Here is a 20,995-nt window from a genome sequence, read left to right on the forward strand (position 1 = left end):
GTACAGCCAAGATAATGTAGAAATGGCAAGGAATCCACTGAGATCTCCCAAGTTCTTCTCCGAAAAATATTAAGTACCTCAAAATAAATTCTGGAATGGTAGAACCCACCAAAAAGCAGGGTGAAACAATTTTCTAGTCCAAGAAAACTAAGAAGGTCAGCAGGACAATTCTGCCACACTGGGGTGAGAGCAGAGTGCAGTCCAGTACAGCCCATTCCCCGTCAAGACAGTAGCAGGCTTTGGGGACAACTGAATCATTAGCAATGGTTTCCAGAGTTCTCAAGTCAGAGAAAGTCAGGGGATTAAACAACTTGTCAGAAGGAGATTACAGGGGACCCTTTGCTGGCACTGGGTAAATGATTCTATTATATTGCACACATGTAGATTTCAGTTGCAGTGAATCCTGGGTCCCAGGTCAAGAGTGAGGAGGAACACTAGCATGCCAGAGTTTGGCATTGGGGGAGTGAGGACCGTGGTAACATCTAGGGCAGAAAAGGGTGCCTGTGTTCACTCTTAGGCCAGAGAAAAGTCTATAAGTATAGCAAATACACATCTATTTAGATCATAGTACCTTGGATAATCAGAAACACAGAACTCCCCCAGAACTAGCTCTGAAAAACCTGAAGTTTGGACATTGCCCCCTGAACTGTGAGGGAAAAGTCCAACTTTAACCTAAAGTTGTTGAAACTGAAACAGAACAAATGTATTTTAACATTACATGTAGTAGACCAAAAAGAAGTAAAAAAGTAAAAAAAAATAATATTCAGGAAAACTGATTGAATAACCAAAATAACCAAAAACAAACAAAAAAAGAGTGACCTTTGAAAGTCACTATGGTAACAGGGAAGATCAAAATGCAAACCAAGAAGAGGGCAACCAAGTCAAAACTGCTATATCTAAAGCATCGAAGAGAAGTGTCACTTGCTCTCAGGTTTGAAAAGAATGCTTGAAGGAGCTCAGAAAGATCTTTAAAAATCAAGTTAGAGAGACAGAGGAAAAAAAATTGGAAATTAAATTACAGTGATGCAGAAAAAAATATGAAAAAAGTCAACAACATGGTAAAGGAGTCACAAATATACTGAAGAACATACCACTTTGAAAAGCAGAATAGTCCAAATGGTTAAAAAGAGGCACAAAAATCAATTGAAAATATGAACTCTTTAAAAAGCAAAATTGGCCACCTAGAAAAAAAGTGTACAAAAATTCACCGAGGAAATAACTTCTTAAAAAATAAAATTGACCAAATGGAAAAGAAAGTACAAAAGTACATTGAAGAAAATAATCCCTTAAAAACTGGAATTGAGGGGTGGCTAGGGAGCACAGTGAATAAAGCACCAGCCTTGGAGTTCAAATCCAGCCTCAGACACTTAACACTTACTAGCCCTGTGACCTTGGGCAAGGCACTTATCCCCAAGTGCCCTGCTTTCCCCCCTCCAAAATGGAAAAAAAAAATGTGGAATTGGGTAAGTGGAAGCTAGTGATTCCATGAAATATCAAAAATCAGTACAAAGTTAAAAGAAGGAAAAGAAGAAGAAAATATGATATATCTCATTAAAAAATAATCTGGAAAATAGATATAGGAGAAGTAATTTAATAATTATTGGACTACCTGAAAGTGATGATAAAAAAGACCCTATACATCATCTTTCAAGTATTTATCAAGGAAAACTACCCTCATACCCAAAAACCCTAAGGTAAAATAGGAATTGAATTAATCCACCAATTACTTTCTGAAAGAAACCCCAAAATAAAAACTTTCCAGGAATATTGTAGCCAAATTCTTGAGCTCCCAGATAAGGAAGAAGATACTGCAAACAGCCAGAAAGAAAGAATTCAAATATCATGGATCTACAGTCACGATAACCCATGATTTCTGCAGCTTTCATGTTAAAGAAGAGGAAGGATTGGCATATGATATTCTGAAAGAAAAATGAGCTAGGATTACAACCAAGAATAACCTACCCAGCAAACTGAGTGCAATCCTTCAAGAGAAAGAAAAAAGACATTAAATAAAAGTGAGAACTTCGAGATATTGGCAGCTCTGCTTGTGGTGGCAATGAATTCAAAATTTAGGGAATAGCCATCAATCAGGGAATGACTGACCAAGGTGTGGTATATGATTAGGATGGAATACTATTGTACTATAAGGAATGATGAATAAACACCTGGGAAAAACTAATATGGAATGATAGAAAGTTAAGCGAGCAGAACCAGGAGAAGAGTGTACACAGTAACAGCAAAATTATGTGATGAACAATTGGGAAGAACTAAGCTATTCTAAGCAATACAATGATCCAAGACAAATCCAAAGGACTTGTAATGAAAAAAGCTATGAGATTCCAAAAGGAACAAAAAATAAAACTGATAGAACCTAAAGGCAGATCAATTCATACTTTTTTAACTTTATTTTTCCCTGTGGTTTTTTTTTGGTGGGGAGTCTGTGTTTTCTTTCAAAAAATAACTAATATAGAAATACATTTTGTATGCCTGAATATGTGTAACCTATATCAAATTGCTTGCCTTATCAATGAGGGAGGGAATTTGGAGTTCAAAATTAAAATAATGTTAAAAATGTTTTTACATGCAATCTATTAATGTGTACGTCATGCCTATAGTTGTAGTAAAATAACATCTAGACCACAGTCATGATCCTTAAGTCATGCTTTTTTATTTCTGGACCCAAACTCCTTTATTCTTCTTAAAATGGGGGCAAGGGCTGGGGCAAGGAGGATGGGACTGACTTTACACTCTTGGTCAAGCATCTAGAAAGCTTACTTGAGGTCTGATTGAACTGAATGAGCCTCTTGGTGTCTCTGTCTTTCTGTCTGTCTCTGTCTCTGTCTCAGTCTCTCTTACTTTTTTTTTTACCATGCTTTATACCTCAGAACATGGGGACACACCTTACCACTTTTATTTCTTATGGGTATTCTCTCCATTCATGCACTTCTTTACTTAGATTATGAGTTATGAGACCTGGAGGCCTATTTTCACTGCTGACACAACAGTGATTACAACCATGGTGTTTTGTCATAGGCCTTTCTCCTTTCTCCTACTCATTTGGGTTAACCATGTATTTTCCAGGCCCTAATTCTTTTATTGTTATTTCCTGAAGGACCCTCTCAAAGTTTAACACAAAGTCAGAGGCCATCAACCCTTTCTGCTTCTAAATAATTAGAAACTACACCTAGGGGCTTCTCCTGTCCCCACACCAATTTCTTTGTCACAAGTCTAGGAACCACAAACATTTTAATATTGCAGACTCAGAACACTGCATCTTTAGGATGGGTATAGTATCAAAAGTAGGTCACCTCAAACTCTCTATTAATGCCTTGCATTTACTTGTATCCATTACCTGCCACTTTTTCATTACATCTCTGTTCTGTCCTAGCCATCATTCAAAATGGTCCTCTCTAGGTAGATGGGCCTACTTCCTTAAAAATGGTCATAACTTTATAGAGTAAGCTGTCACACTCTGTACTGATTATCTATTATACTAGAGAACAGATCTAACTTATATTGGATCACAACCCACATTGAAATGGATATCCATACCTCCTTCTTATCCCCCACAACTTTTTTGGGGGTATTATTTCCAATGAAACATAAGAAATTAAACCTGGTCAGAGTTTAAGAATTTTTAAATGAATTTCCCAATATCTTCTCTAGTTATCACTCTAAGGGGCTAGAAATGTTGCAGAATTTTAGTCAGAATAATGCAGATATTGCATCATTTTCCTTCTTTCATGCATTCCCTAGAAGCTTATATTTCGTTAGGGAGTTTGAGTACACAACTTCCTATAAGCTCCATTCAGTGTTTTTTTTCTCCTCAGACAATAGTCTCCCCCCAACCAAAATTCCTAGATAAAGTTCTATTCCCACAACCAAGATTTAGTTTTCTATTAGTAGCTATTGTGGCTGCACATTGAAATACCCAGAACCAGATACAAAGGTAGGGAGAATGATATTTGCCTAATGTGCTATTAGTCTCTGCAGAATATCCTTTTGCCTATATTCTAAAAACAAATATTCATCCTAGGTTCCAAAACAACTATGTTGCCTAGACATCAATACTCCCTATCCCATGACAAGTAAGTATGTTCAACATCTTCAATGCTTTCTTGCAATACTAATGCAGATAGCTTTTATTCCCTCCAAAATCAATCAACAAAATAGAAAAAGAACATAAAAGAAGAAACCTGCTAAGGAAACATATCAGGAAGTATATCACTGGACCTACACAGATTCAAGTTGCAATTTTGGAATATTTTAATGATAACTAATTAATCTTGGCTTAATCATTAATTAATTAATGATAACTTAATTAATCTTGGTCCCCACGAAATCTAGAAATTAGGAACTTCTGTTTGTTAACTGAAATCTAAATATTTTGCCATTTTCTGATCAAAAAGGTCCACGTGAAGAACAACATCGAAACATTAAGTGTTTCATGAGTATAGAATTGAATATTAAAGCAAATTAATTTCTTGGGGAAGCTATATGGTAGACTGTTGGACCCTGTGTCATAAAGATGTGATTTCAAATATTGTGTCAGATACTTACTGTGTGTCACCATGGAAGTCTTTTAACTTTTCCTAGCCTCAATTTCCTAATCTATAAACTGGGGAAGGTGACAATGGCACCTATTTCACAGAGTTGTAAGGATCATTTGACACAACATGTAAAGTGTCTTGCAAACTTTAAAGTCATAAATTGATAATAACTAGTATTCTATCAGCCACATTCTTAAATTAGCATAACATCCTTCAACCTGATTAACCCCTCTACCTTTCAGAATAGTTTGTCACTCGAGATTCTCCAAATCAATATCGCCATTAGTGGTATGTGTTTAGCTTTTTTCTGAAGCAAATGAGTAGTCCTGGACTAATAGTTCCAATAAAGGGCCAAGTCATTGTCTAGGATTGATTTTTACCCCTCCTCTTCTCCTTATTCATGTTTATGGGCAGCAACCCATGTCTCTTTTGGCTCGCGTTCATGCTGTCTCTATATAGTTCATAGCATGGCTTGCTCTAAGTGCTATTCCTCTATTGCCAGACTGCTCTCCATCATACCCTTCCCTACATGATTCACTAGGGAGATTGTAATAGAGGCTCCCCCTTAAGATTGAGGGTGGGAAGGGCAGAGAAAAAAAAGAAGTGCATTCATCATACATATAGCATGAGCTTCTCTTCTCTTTAGAAGGGAATAGATAAGATTTATTGTGATCCACCTCTTCCTCATCTTCCTCCTCCTCCTCATTATTATTATTTCATTACATCAAAAGATCCCTTTCCTTCCACAGGGAGGCAGTGTGGTATAGAAGAAAGGAATGTAGTTCTAAAGCTTTAAGTCCTGGGTTCATAGCCCGTCTCTGATTTAGTACCTGTGTGACCTTGGGCAAATCATTTCACCTTCAGTCCCAGATTACTTAACTCCAAAAAAAAAATGGAGATTGAACTAGATAGACTCAGGTCCCTTCCACATCTAGACTTTTAAAATATTGTTTTGATTGCAGCCCTTTGCTATCATTTATTAGGGAATCATTTTCTTTTCCTCAATTACAGATGAATCACATGCAACAAAATTCTTAAATGAATCTCTCGGATGAAAAAGATTTAAGGTAAGAAGAAAACAAAAAGTATAAAATACCCTTGAACCTGACAATAATATACCTAATTCCATATATCTCAAACTATAACTAATATTTCTGCTGCCAAAATAGAAACAGGATGACACAAAAAGGTTGATAATATGCTCAGATTTAACAATTAACATCTGCCCGCCTCTTCTCCCCCCCCCCATTTAAACAAAACAAAACAAAACAACAACAACAACTCAGATAAATTCTATCTGGGTTTTGAAACAATTCAAGTGTCCTCTTCTCTAAACCTAGACAAATCCATGAAGTCCAAGGTACTACAATTTGTTGATAAGTAGGTTTAATTTTTCTTATGAAAAGTATTACTACTTTATAAAAAGAAATATGACACATATTTCAGTGTAATGGAGTTCTGCTCTATTAATCTGCAATGGCTCTACCTATCACTGCAAATCTGAGCTCTTTAAAATTAAAAGCACATATACACACATTGACATGGCAATAGAAAAAGGAATGACAATACAGTTCTTCACAACTCTGGCCACAAATCTTTTGTGTTGCATTGTTCATATGTTCCACTTCCTTTCTCCTTAGAGTGACTTAGGTCAAAATATAATGATGAGGAACCTTGGATTGTCACTGGGTATCATTGCATTTAGCAAAAACTGACAGTGACTACCGTGTTTCCCCGATAATAAGACACTGTCTTATTAATTTTTTTGGACAGAAAAACACCAGAGGGCTTATTTTCAGGGCAGGGCTTATTTTAATGAACATTGACAGCAATTTTAATAAACAGGTAAATGTGAACAAAAAAATGTACCTTTATTCAATAAGCAAATCACTGGGGAAGAACAGGATGATGCGCTCACTGCTGCAGCTCTGATTGGATGCAGCTCGGAGCGCAGCGTGCGTTTCACCTGGGGGGGGGACGGTGCATACAGAGGGTACCGCAATGTAGTGTGTAGCTCAGGGGATCACCTTCACTACAGTAGCAATCTCAATAGGGCTTATTTTCGGGGGAGGGCTTATTTTAGAGGAATCTTACACAGTAAGGGGAGGGCTTATTTTCAGGATAGGTCTTATTATCGGGGAAACACGGGTATGTGTGCTAATGCCTTCCTTAGATGCTTCAGTGACTAGAGTCTCCCTAGGGTCACTCTCAGATAAAAGCAGACCACTTTGACCTGTATCAATCAATTTTCATCAGTGATATCTTCCCTTCCTGATCTGACCCTCTAATACTAGTTTCTATTTCAATTTAACAAGAAATCAATCTATAAGTATTTATCAAGTATCTATTATACACCAGGTGTAGATACCAGAGATGTAAATTAAAAAAAAAGTTATGATCCCTCTCTTTGAAGAATGTATAATTCTATTAGAGAGATAAATGATATGGATAAAAATATGTGCAAAATAAATCCAGGGAGGGCTTCATATTGTAGCCTTGAGTTTTAACTTTGCAGAAGCTTGACTTTGAATGAAAGGAGGATTAACACTAGTGAGGAGGACCTTTGTTCCTTGGATTTCATTGGACAAAGTCTATGGAAATATGCCAAGAGGAAACATCAAATATAAGGAAGAGCCAAAAAGCTATTTAGTCTGGAATACAAAGAAGATGAAAGAGAATAATAAATAATAAGGCCAGAAAGGGATATCAGGGCAAAGTTGTGAAACATAGTACTTGGAGTTTGTATTTGACCCTTGGGATAATAAGGGAAAACTCTAATTCACCTAGCAGAGGAGAGATTAAGTGCTTTGGTTTCTATTGCTATGTATAGAGGCAGAGAGAAAGGTTCTGTTCCCCTAACAAACATGGAAGTGAGGTGCTATCCTTGGGATTTAAAACTAAGCAAGCAAGTGAACAATATTGTTGCACAGTCTTGTTGCAATAGGTAAAGTGGAGGATTCTTAATCCTACTGACAAGAAAGGTCCCTGGTTCACTTAGTTCTAAAAAAATTTCCCTCAGGTAGCCTAGCACACCACTCAGCAATAATTTGTGGATCTTCCAGGAATCATTAACCTTGATATAACTCCTTATGGGCAAGCAAGTGACATATATTTTAAATACAGAAATGTAGCAGAGGTTAAATAATAAATGCATATGTGGAAAGCACTTTTTAAAATTTCTGTAGCATATAATGTCCAAAGCACTTTCTCATACATTGTCTAATTTGATCTTCAGTACTCCTGTGAGCAATGTAAGACAGGTATTATGATCCTTACTTTACAAAATAAGAAAGGAGGCAGAGAGAGTTTAAGCTAAGATATTATAAACTGTTTTGCATGATTGCTATTTCCTAGACTATACTATTTCTTTTAGTTTGCAATTAAATTTGTTTTAAATTGAAATGCTAATAGGAATAAAAGTTTATTTTAAATAGCACTTTGTGGTTTGCAAAAGTGTTTCATCATAATAACCATATAAAATGGAAAATATGTCATTTTATTATCCATCTTTTACAGATGAAGAAAGTAAGGCCCAGAGAGGTGAATTGTTCAAAACTGCACAGGTTCATGGTGGAAACAATTTATAAGACCCATCTTCTGACTCTGAATTCAGTGTCCTTTTTATTACACAGTAGGGCAAGAAAAACATGGGCGCACAATTGAAAACTTTTTAAAATTATTTTTTAAAAATAAATTTTATGTTTATTTTTAGTTTACATCATTCATTTCCATAAGATATCAAGATGCAAATTTTCGGGGTGGCCAGGTAGCACAGTGAGTAAGAGCACCAGCTCCAGTGTCGGGATGACCTGGGGATTGAATCCGGGTTCAGCCACTTAGCACCCACCCAGAAACACCTGGCTGTGTAACCTTGAGCAAGTTACTTAACCCCAATTGGTTAGGGGTGGCCAGGTGGCTCAGCGAGTAAGAGCACCGGCTCCAGTGTCAGGATGACCTGGGGATCAAATCTGGGCTCAGATACTCAGCACCACACCCAGAAATAACTGGACATGTAACCTTGAGCAAGTTACTTAACACTGATTGTTTAAAAAAAAAGATGCAAATTTTCTCCACATCCTCCCCTACCCACCACTCAAAACAGTGATGCCACTATATACACCCTCCCCCAGTCTGTTCTCTCCTATATCTTCCCCCATACCCCCTCTGACTTTCTGGTAGGGCAAGACATCTCCATACCCCACTGCCTTTATATCCTACTTCCCAGTTGCATGTAAACAATAATAATGATTTTTAAACATTTGATTTTAAAACTTTGAATTCCAGATTCCCTCCTTTCCTCCCTCATCACTCACCCCCACTGGGAAGACAAACAATTCAACATAGTCCATATATGTGCAGCTATGCAAAACACCCCCATAGTGGCTATAATGTGAAAGACTGACTACACTTCCCTCCATCCCATCCTGACCCACACCTGCTCTATTCCCTATATTGAACCTGCCCCTTCTCCAAAGTGTGTGCCTCCAACTTCCCTCCCCCCAAACCTGCCCTTCCCTCCATCATCCCCCTTCTCATCCCCTTCCCCCCTACTCTCCTGTAGGGCTAGATACCCTATTTTGTGTGTATGTCATTCTTTCCCTAAGCCAAATTCAATAAGAGTAAGTTTGATCCATTCCCTTTTGCCTTCCTGTTTTTCCCCTTCATTGTAACAGTTTTCCCTTGCCTCTTCTATATGAGATAATTTACCCCATTCTGTCTCTCCCCACCCCCCTCATTATATTCCTCTCTTACCTCTCAATTGCATCTTTTAAGTATCATATATTCCTATTCCATTGGTCCTGGGCCCTCTGTCTATGTATACCTGTACACATATATACACATACTCACATATGTATTCTTATGCCCATATACCCTCCTATATAGACATATATATGTTTGTATAAATATGTCTACATTTATATTCCCTTCAACTATCTTTGTACTGAGAAAAGTTTTATAAGTTATAATTATTATATTTCCATGTAGGAATGTAAATAATTCGACTCTGGTAAGTTCCTTATTATTTCTTTTCCCTGTTCACCTTCTCATACTTCTCCTGCTTCTTATATCTGAATGTCAAATTTTCTATTCAACTCTGTTTTATTTTTTCATCAAGAATGCGTGAAAGTCCTCTATTCCACAGAATTATCATGTTTTCCCCTGAAACACGATACTCAGTTTCACTGGGCAGGTGTGTCTTGGTTTTAATCCCAGCTCCTTTGACCTTTGGAATATCATATTCCAAGCTCTTTGATCCTTCAATGTAGAAGCTGCCAGATCCTGGGTTATCCTGATTGTGTTTTCACAATATTCAAATTGTTCCTTCTTGCCTTCTTGTAATATTTTCTCCTTAATCTGGGAACTCTGGAGCCTGGCTATAAAATTTTTAGGAGTTTTCTTTTTGGCATCTTTTTTCAAGAGGTGATAGGTAGATTCTTACAACCTCTATTTTCCCCTCTGGCTCTAAAATATCAGGGCAATTTTGCTTGATATTTTCTTGAAGGATGATTTCTCGGTTGTTTTTTTGACCTTGTCTTTCAGGTAGTCCAATAATTTTTAATTTCTCTCTCCTGGATCCATTTTCCAGGTCAGTGGTTTTCTCAATGAGATATTTCATATTGCCTTCTATTTTTTCATTTGTTTGGATCTGTTTAATACTATCTTGATTCCTCATAAAGTCACTTGCTTCCATTTGCTCCAATCTAATTCTGAAAGGATGATTCTCTTCAGTGAGCTTCTCAGATTCATTTTCCATTTGGCAAGTTCAGCTTTTTAAGGCATTCTTCTCCTCATTGCCTTTTTGAGCCATTTTTGCCATTTGAGTTAGTCTATTTTTTAAGGTGTTATTTTCTTCAGTCAGATTGTTGACTGTCATTTCATAATTACTTAGTATAGTTCTCATTTCTCTTCCTAATTTTTCCTCCACTTCTTTTATTTGGTTTTCAAAATCCTTCTTAAACTCCTCTATTGCCTGTAACCCATTCACATTTTTCTTGGAAGCTTTTTGTGCAGAAGTTTTGACTTTGTTGCCTTCCTCCCATTCTGTGATTTGATGCTTTTTGTCCTCAAAAAAGGAATCCAAAGTTGGATTTCTGTTCTTACTTTGCTTCCTTTGCTTGCTCATGTTGCCACTCAATTATTTGACTTTTGAGCTTTATGCCACAGTCAAACTCCGCTTCCAGAGAGGAGAGCTTTTTCCTAAATTGCTGAGGTTTTTGCAGCTGCTAGAGCTGTTAGTTGGGTGCCCTCTCTGAAGACTCCACATGCTCTGGCACACTGGTGAGGATCCCAGGACCTCCACCCAAGACAGCAATCCAGATCCAAGCATGTTAAAGCAAGAGATCTTTTCCCTCAGATTGGTCATTGGTCCCCCTATAATATTCAGGCCAGGAGCTTTTAAGCAGCCATGCAGGTGTGGCTGCAGAGGCTCAGCTCTTTCTCCCCTCCCCCCCCCCCCGGGGGCAGAGGTAAGACTACATTCCTAGATCCCCTGTTCCCACAAAGTCCTCTGACCTCTCACTTTGTCTTTGGCATTTATGGGTTGATAATTCTGGAAATGACCACAGCTGCTGGTAATCTACTCTCCCTAGAGCTGGGGCTGGTTGTGGCCACCCTGAGGCTAAAACCATAGATTCATGTTGGGCTGGGCTCAGCTCCCAGCACTCTGAGATGGATCCTTCCTCTCAGATTGCCATGCTATCTTCAGTGTGAGGTTTGCTTCTCTCTGTCACTTTGTTGGTTCTATAACCCTAAAGTTGTTTTGAGTCATTTTTTATAGGTATTTGAGGTAGTTTTGGAGGGGGCATATGTAGTTTTCCTGCTTCTACACCACTATCTTGGCTCCCACAATTGAAAACTTTTAATATAATTACTCTCATAAAATCTCTTTTGCTAATATTTAGAATGCCACACCTATGCTTACTGTTACTGAAATCAGAATTGTTTTTTTTATTCCCAATTTGATATTTTTAAAACACAAGAAAAATTAGTTTATGACATAATAAAAAATCTGTGTAAAGATTATAAGTGGCAAAAATGGAGCAAGGGTATTGATCTCTTCTTTCCAACATTAAACCTACTATTTGCTTTGTTTGATGAAAAAGAAACAAAATCATTTTTTACCTCTAACGAGTCTTGAATTATAATTTAAATACTATAACTTTAAAAACATGAATAGAAAGTCTTATTAAATGGATGATATTTGTTTAGAATTTGTGATAATTTAGGAAAAGTTAATATCAAGATTTGTCTTTGCAGATTTCATTGTAAGGGAAAATATTTGGAAGTGAATAAAGTGTTTATGAGTGTTTTAGAAGTACTCATTTATAGAAATTAGTATTTACTTTTTATAAATATAATAGTTGATTAGGAATTTTAGGTGTGAATTTTTTTTTTCATTCTAGGAGGTTTCTTGAGGTAAATAGTGAGTCTGTGTATACCAAGGCCATACTGGCATATTTTCCTCTTCTTTTTACCTTTTTAATTATATGGAGAATAAAATGTCTACCAGTTGAGTACTGTTGATCAGTTTCAGATAGGAAAATGGTACAGACTCCAAAAGAGAAAGGTAAGGAAAAGTTTATTGGAGAGCAGCCTTGGGCAGAGGAATCCTCACATTCCATTTATTTAGCACACAGCATTTACTTTTGAGACCATATGGTCCTTTATTCAAAGATCTCTGTCTTGGCTTCCACCTCTTCATAATATTTTCTTTTACAATGTAGCATGCCCTGGGAAAGTTGCTCAGGAGTTGGAGTTGAAATTGGAAAACCTGGGGGGCAGGAGGGAGAAATTTGACTAGCAGAGAAATGATAAAGGCATGGAGCCTTTACTACCCTATTTGAGGAGAAAAAAAAATCTATTACAGCCCTAGAATAACAAAATTAGTAGATCATTCCAATAGCTGCATTTGAACTTACACAAGGGAAAACCTGTGACTTATAAGAGGTATCCAAGGATATCAGGAGGGAGTCTTGGGGATACAAGGCAAAGGAACTTTCTCAATCACAAGCTCTGGAGGGAAGTACACTGTATGATCTCCCAGGGAAAGGATACATCAGCAATTAAGGAAGTGGTAGGGAGGCTAGGCCATGGACATGATAATTTTCAGACCATTGATAGGAAGATCAACAAAACTGTGATAAGTGGCCCTCCTAAGCAGGTTACATCAAGCTTTATCATATCTCTATGTTTAAAGTTAAAACATCTCAGTCATCCCACAATTGGTAATGAAGGTAAATAAATGTTAGGTGTTTTTAGAAATGAGTCAAGTTTCTTTTACATTTAACTGATTTGTTTTCCACCTCTGATTTCACAGTAGGAATGCCCTAGAGATAGGGAAGCAATCTGGAACTTTCTAGTATGGGTCATTGCAGTTTCTAGCATGAGAGGTCCTAAGCATAGAATATTCTAAAATATGGAAATGGTATAATGGATTGGGCCCATTGCAGGAATTCACTGGTGGGATGGAATGAGGGCTATTATTAAGATTTGTAGGAATTGTAAAATGTGATTGCTTCATTTGGCAGTAAACATTCCTCCAAAGTGAGAGATCAGATAAAATCAAGTATCTATACTAGGAAAGAAAAGAGAAAAAAAACTATATATTTTCAAGTGAGATTTATTTAAGGGCATTCTAGGTAGCAGATGTAGGGCTGGAAATGATCCAGTGCTCCAGAGTGATAACTGATGGAGTATGAAACCACCATGTTTAACTCCAGTTCTAGATGCATGCTTTGGATGAGGGAGCAAAGAAGAGAGAAAGGAAAGTGGGTAGAAAGTCTAACTCATGCAATGATTGATTTCAGGACTAATTTAATAGATTTAGGGAATCTTTTTTATCTGGCTTTGGCTGAACTTCTGAGAAACTCTGATGTACAAGTGTCCATGATCTCATAAAAAAAAGTATCAGAGTTTGCTTATGTACTGAATTTCTTATTTAACTCAGTCATCCAGTGCTAGTTGCTAGCCTCTTTTAAAACCTACAGGTATATTGAATATGTTAACATACACCAATTCACTTTTTTCAGTACTTCACATATTGGAGTATCTTTCATTTATGAGACGGGTGAGTAGGCAACTGCTCAAGGCTAGGGTTGGCTTAATGCATTCAGCTAGAGTGTGTCTTTAGGGCAGAGCAAAGTTGTCTTAAGGAAGACCAGATGCAGCAAACCATAGAGGGTGAGCTATCAGTTATAGAGTAATACTATAAGAGACTTAATTCTGAACCATGCCAAATATGTTGGTTTGGAGAATACTATGGAATTATAATGAAGAAACTAATAAGAAGTGCCTGTAGGCTTTTTTTAGAATCTCTGGGCAGGTTTCAATTTACTGAACAAGATGTTCAGGTGGGAATACTAGGTAAATTCTTTGCCATATGCATGTTTGAGGTAGTAAACCTTTCCAAATTTCCAAGAGACATTCTTGGATAAGAAGATATATGTAAAATAATTGAAATTCCTCATCCCTCAGATACTAAATTCTTTTTAAATTTTTTCCAATTACATGTAATTTTAACATTTTTTTTATATTTGAAATTCCAAATACCTTCCCTCCCTGATTATGCCCTTTCATTGAGAAGGCAAGCAAATTCATAAAGGTTATACATGTGCAGTGATGCAAAGCATATCTCCATATTAGTCATGTTGAGAAAGAAAGCACAGACTAAAAAAAAAAAAACCAAGATTTTTTTTAAAGTATGCTTCAATCTTCATTCAGATGCCATCAGTTGATTTTCTGGAGATAGATAGCATTTTTCATCACAAGTCTTTCAGAAATGTCTTAGATCATTGTATTGCTGAGAACAGCTGGGTCCTTCACAGTTGATCATTATGCAATGTTGCTATTACTGTGTGCAATATTCTCCTGGTTCTTCTCACTTCACATTGTATCAGTTCAAGTAAGTCTTTCCAGGTATTTCTGAAAGCATCCCACTCCTCATTTCTTATAGCACAATAACAGATACTAATTACTTAGAGTTTCCCTCCCAGTAATCCATGAAAGAGATAAAGGCATTATTAAAATATGTATAATGTTATGTCTTCAGAGGTGATTTACCACTAAGAAAATGATTCTGGTAGCCATGGGCAGTCAACCACATGATTCCAGATCATTCTATGTATCATCTTGAAAAAAATCATCACTTCAGAGATGGGAAGCCCCTAAGGAGGCATCTGAAAGAACTTCTAATCACAGAAAGACAACGAATTTGATAGCTGGAAGGAATCCACACATTAAAAAGAATTCTACCTTTTTAAAAATTTGTAGTTCTGATTTCTCTTCCCCTGTCCCTAACCCTCTCCTTTCATTGAGTAGGCAAGCAATTTGATCCCCTCTCCTCTGTCTGAAAACTTCAAAGGATGGAACTTTCACTCCCTCTCTAAGACCTTTTCAACTTTTGAGTAGCTCTTATTGTTAGAAAGTTATTCCTGACATTAAGCCTAAATTTTCTATTTTGCAACTTCTACCCAATTACTCTCGGTAATTGATGGTGTTATTATTGAGTCTTATAATCCTTACATATTATCTATAATAGTGATATGAAAGAAAATTAGTAAAATTAGAATGTCTGTGAACTATTAAGTCTTGAATGAAGTGACTAAGGTTAATGAAAGCACCATACTGTGTTCTCAAGATAACCTAGATTTCTTCCTGTTAAACCTTTAAATTTGGTATTATCAGATTTCTCATGACTAAAGAAGAGATACTGAAGTTTTTTTTCCCCATTGGAGTTTTGCCAATTTGAATTCAAGGCACAAGGTTTTTCCAGAATCTAGCCACTTTTCACTGGATTGAAAAAAAAGTGATGGGCAAAAAGAATAACTTATAAGTACTAGTTTTTACAAATTACTTCATTTTCTTTGGGAAAACACTGGAAAAATGTGCAGAAATACTGCTGAATGTTTCAGGATACATATCTGTGGTCTAAAGCTTTCTAATAACTAATGTCAGTTTTTTTCTGAATATTTGCTAATTTTGCAGATCACATATGACAAAAAAGAATGAATACTGGCTCTAAAAAGAAAAAAAAATAAAAGCAAATTCTACAAAAAATATCCAAATATCTGTTAGACAAATGTAGTACCCTTCTACTAGGTATGGTGTGTGTGGGGAGGGTTGGGGGGGGGGGAATGTGGGGAGTAAAAGCCAAAGTATATGAGAAGAAGTGGTGATTCATAGAAATAAGAGAGAGGTATGAGGAGCAACATAATGGAACTTGGAAGTTGAAAGGGAGAGATTAAAGTTCATGACTACCAGAAATGAGAAGTAAAAGGTGACAGTCAAGGCCAAGACCAGAAAAAAAATTCCAGGGCATGTGGCCATGGCATGCTTCTTCTTGGGAGCTACCACTGAACACTCTCCCACAAGTGGACAGAAGTTTAGGTATCTATTTCAAGAAGTATTTAAAGTTTTCTGCCAGAGAGAGGACATGAAAAGAAAGCCACTAGATACCAATTCCATGGAAAGAACTAAGGACTTTGGTTGAAAATTCTTCAATTTTAAGTCAAAGACTGGATCCATTGAATCTGTTTTTCCCATTTCCATGAAAAGCAGTCATGAAGACTAAGCAATTGAACTATGCATCTTTTGGAACTCTACAGTGATCTTAATATGGGGGAAACTGTAGGGACACAAGTGACTGCTAGATGTTTTATTATGTCTTGTTCATTGCCTTTATTGAACTATACAAAAAGTAAAGTGATGTATATATCATGAAGGAGATAAGATCTTGCCATAGGATAGAAGATCAAAAATAATTCTTCAAGTTCCTAGATAGGGATCTCATGTAGAAATATAGAGGTAAGCAGAGAAATTATGTGTAGAAGATGGTCCACTCTCTATGAACAACAAATATTTATGGGGCTTACCATTTGATGAATGGTAGTGTGTAATGGTGGATAGAGTACCTATCTAGATGTCAGGAAAATCTAAGGTAAAATCTGATCTCTGTCACATATTGGAAACTACATTTTATAGTCATTGTTAATGTTGTTCATCTCACTCTGCTTACTTTGCTTTGCATCTGTTTATGTAAGTCTTCTCATGATTTTCTGTATTCATTATGAGTGGCATTTATTACAACACAATAATATTCCATTATAGTCATGTATCACATTTTAGCCCTTTCCCAAATAAAGGGCATTAGTATTATTTCAAATATATTACTGTTATCATTTTAAAGGTGATTATTATTCTGTTTTACAGATATGGAAGGAAACACAATGAAAATGAAAGAATGAAAGTTCAAAATAGCTCCCCAAAGAGAGGAAGCTGAATGGAAAAACAAAATCCTGAGTATCATAAAAAAGGTATGAATAAGTCTTCAAAAACCTAATTAACTTTATGTGTTTGCTTTCTAGAAAGTCGTTGTTTAGTCATTTTTCAATTGTTTCCAACATGACATGATCACATCTTGGGTTTTCTTGGCAAAGATATGGAAGTAGATTGTCATTTTCTTCTCTGGCTCATTTTATGGATGATGAAACTGAGGCAAACAGGGTTACATGACTTGACCAAGCTCATAGAGGAGTAGTAAGTATTTAAGGCAAGATTGCAGCTCAGGAAGATGAGTCTTCCTAATTTCAGGCTTGGCACTGCATGCACTCTACTACCTAGCTGCCTCCTTTTTCCATAAAGACAAGATGTTAAAATGAATATCCTTAGGACAATCACTTGGATAAACTTAATACATTTGTTAGCAGATGAATCACAAATGACAAGACCTGTTATTCTTTTCCCAGGGTCTTAAATAGGGTCCATTTTTTGAGACTATAGAGACTAGTTTCAGGTATGGAAGAACAAAAATTCATTGAATTACATGGTAGTAACAATTTACATTTAAATAGAAATTTATGATTTACAAATTGTTTCACAAACACTATATCATTTTATCTTCACAATAATCCTGTGAGATAGGTGCTATTAATATTTTTATTTTATATATTGGAAACTGAGAATCATAGAAGTTATGGTGACCTGCCATGATTACACAGAGAGTAAGTATATATTTAAATACTTACAAATCAGTATTTGAACTTAGTAGTGCAGTATAAAGAGAATTCAATTTGGAGTCTGGAAGATCTGAGTCCAAACCCTGTCTCAGGCATTTAATATCTATGTGACCCTGGAAAATTAGCCTGTCTTACCCTCAGTTTCCTCATTTGTAAAATAGAAAGAATGGACTCAATTTCCTCTAATGCCTCTTCTAATAATCTGTGATTCAATAATCTGTGATTCACTCTACCACAATGTACCATAGTCATAAAAAAATGCTGAATTCAATACTACCAGTCAGATGAATAGCCATCCTGTCCACCTATGACTTTAGCAGATACTACAAGTTAGAATGAAGCAGTACAGACATAGATGATAGATGCCCTTTCCTATAGGGTTTATGCTTCAGAGACCATAGTGATTCTTCTAAAGGTGATAAAGGCAATTGGTAACTCATGAAAGGATTTCTAATACAGGTAAGTGAGGAAAAGAGAGAGAGTCTGGGACATTCCCTGGAAAGTACAACATCAATGAATGCACATCATATATCCCTAGGCCAATCCTCCTCACTCAGATGAGCAAAGCTGACTGGTAGAGGACTCCGTTACAGATTGTTGACATATGAGATGTGCTGCTAGGCAAAAGGATAATAATCATAAAAGAATTGGGGCTGGTTCACCAGAGGCCAAACAACTGCTAGAGAAGTGTCAGAAATTGGAATTTACTAATGGAGCAATAAATCAAATAGTAGGAGACATCATCCCAGATATATGAAGATACTTAGTGCAATACAAAACCTACCATTATAAACACTCCAAGAGGCCTTTTTAAGCCTAGATTAAAAGAATACTCTAGATGTATCAAAGAACAGATCAAACTGACCCTGAGTGACAGCTGACACACATCAGAAGTGATATATGGTGTGTTCTCAATCCCCCAAGCAGTCGGAAGTGCTTAGAGCTGGCATACATAGATTTCTTTTCTTTGGAGGGAGATGATCAGTATATTAGCAGTGGTTTTGTGCATAGGCCTATCTAAGTGGGGAAGTGGAAAGAGTGCTGGTCCTGGATTCAGAAGGACCTCAGTTCAATTCCAGTCTTAGATACTTATTCACTGTATGACCCTGGGCAAGTCACTTAACCCTGTTTGACTCAGTTTTCTAATCTGCAAAATGAGCTGGAGAAAGAAGTGGAAAACCACTCTAGTAACACTCCAAACCACCTCATCAGAAGAAGAAAAACCCAAATGGAGTCACAGAGAATCAAACATGACTAAAGCAATTCAACAGCAAAAACACTTAACCTAGAATGATAGGGTTTTCACTGCAGCTCATATGTAGTGGGGGAATTTATTTCATTCCATGCCTACCCTTACAGAATAAACACTTATTAGATTCTAAATTTTCAAAACAATCCACTCAGATAATTACTCAGCCTGGAATCCAGTTAGAAATCTAAAACCATGCCTTACCACCTTGAAGAAGATATTCAATGAGAATGTTTCAGTTGCCTTGTTAAATATATTGGGAATACACTGGCCAAAACAGTGGATAGAACATTTGATATTTCAGTATGTTCCTGTGGATTTTGGCAGGCTGTACTTCTAGCACATATTTACAATATAGTTAATGATACTGCCACAGGATTTATCTTGTTTTTCTGTTGATATTTGGATAAGGATCTCAGATGCTTTTTGAACTGTGCTTTAGAGTACAATGATAGAGGAGACCCATGGCCAAAATTTCACTTGACTGGGAAAAAATCATTGGGAGCATTCTACTGCCTTGTTAACATGCAAGAATATTGAAAAGAATAGCATTCTGGAACCTGAATTGACATTCAGGAATTTTAGAAAGAATCCTGGTACAAAATCTAGCTGTTATCAGAATAAATGAGGAGACTAGCCAATGCAAAACCCCACCATATCAGGTGATTAAGAGACTAAAAATTCTATAAATGTATACTATAGACCCAGAAAACAGCTATAGATCTACAAAGACAATATATCACCATCACTTTATGTCAATAGGGTAACTGGTTGTATCAACAAATGAAAAGGACTGTGAGAGTACACAGCAGTCAAGCAATGGAGCCTTAAAATTATCTATCCAAAGACTGTAGCTGTGTTCAGAAGGAAGCTAACAATGAGGTGACCTGAACCAGACTTCTAATGAATATAAGAAGAAATTATGCATCATCATCATGGTATGAAAAAAGAAAGAAAAAAATCTTCCTGCTACATGATCCAAATTTAATGTTAATATAGTGAATTCTTACTAATTTGATCCAAATTGACGGATGGAAGAAGGTGTTTACCATGCATGTAATTTCCCAGTTTTCAAAAGTGGCAGCTATAGGACAAGAAAGTAAAAAACAATGCCCCCAAAGATGCCTTTATGTTGTGAAAGCTTCTGCTACAAGGTGGTATATGAAAAAAAGACAAAAATCCAGCCTCAGTCACTTACCACTTATATGACCTGGGCAAGTCACTTAACCCCAATTGCCAAAAAAAGGAAAAAAAAAAACATTTTACATTACACTTTTCTTTTCACTAATTTGTTTCACCCATTCCCCTCCAAATTAATATGACTCCATCTCTTAACCTGGTATACCATCACAGTAATACAATATTGTCTTTTTCATCTCTATCATGGTAATACTTTCAATTTGCTTAAAGATTAGTGAACATTGTGCCATTTGCATTGTTATATCAGTCTATAAGCTTGATTTTCCCAAGTATCTGAATCATTTCTTGATAACTGGTTATTTTGGGAAACTGATTAACTCTATGGGCAGGTAGGTGTCACAGGGGAAAGAGCAATTGGCCTGGAGTCAGGAAGACAAGAGTTCAGATCCCATCTTAAACACTGGCTGGGCAAAGCACTTAACTCTGTTTTCCTCAGTTTAATCATTTGTAAAATAAGCTTGAGAAGAAAATGGGAAATTGCTTCAGTATAATTCAATTGGTCACAAAGATTTATTCATGACTGAAATGACTGAATGATAACAGCAAAGATTAGCTCTATGTGTTATAAACCTGGATAGAAGCAATCCATTTACCCTGACCTTAAAACCTCAGAATCATGATTCTAACTATGACAATTCCATTCTAAAATCTTCTTTGATACCATGATTTCACAGATTCATTTCCCTTTAGATGAAATGGTTCCTTGGCATCCAGTAAGAGTAAATTGAATTAAATTTAACTTGCTAAGTGTTTACTGAGTGCTTACTATACATTCAAATCCTCAGATACACAAAGCTGTGTGTAGAGTCCTTGCTTTCATTGAGTTTATAATCTACTCAGGGATATAAATCTTTAAGATAACCATAGTTTCCTGTGAGTTGGACTAGATGAGAATTGAGGTCCCTTAGAACTATGAGAATCTGTGATTTATATAATTATATATATATATATATATATATATATATATATATATATATATATAT

Source organism: Petaurus breviceps, unplaced genomic scaffold, assembly GCF_028583685.1.
Source record: "Petaurus breviceps papuanus isolate PSGF00001 unplaced genomic scaffold, PetGlider_PUasm1.0 90731, whole genome shotgun sequence".
In the NCBI taxonomy this organism is placed as follows: Eukaryota; Metazoa; Chordata; class Mammalia; order Diprotodontia; family Petauridae; genus Petaurus; species Petaurus breviceps.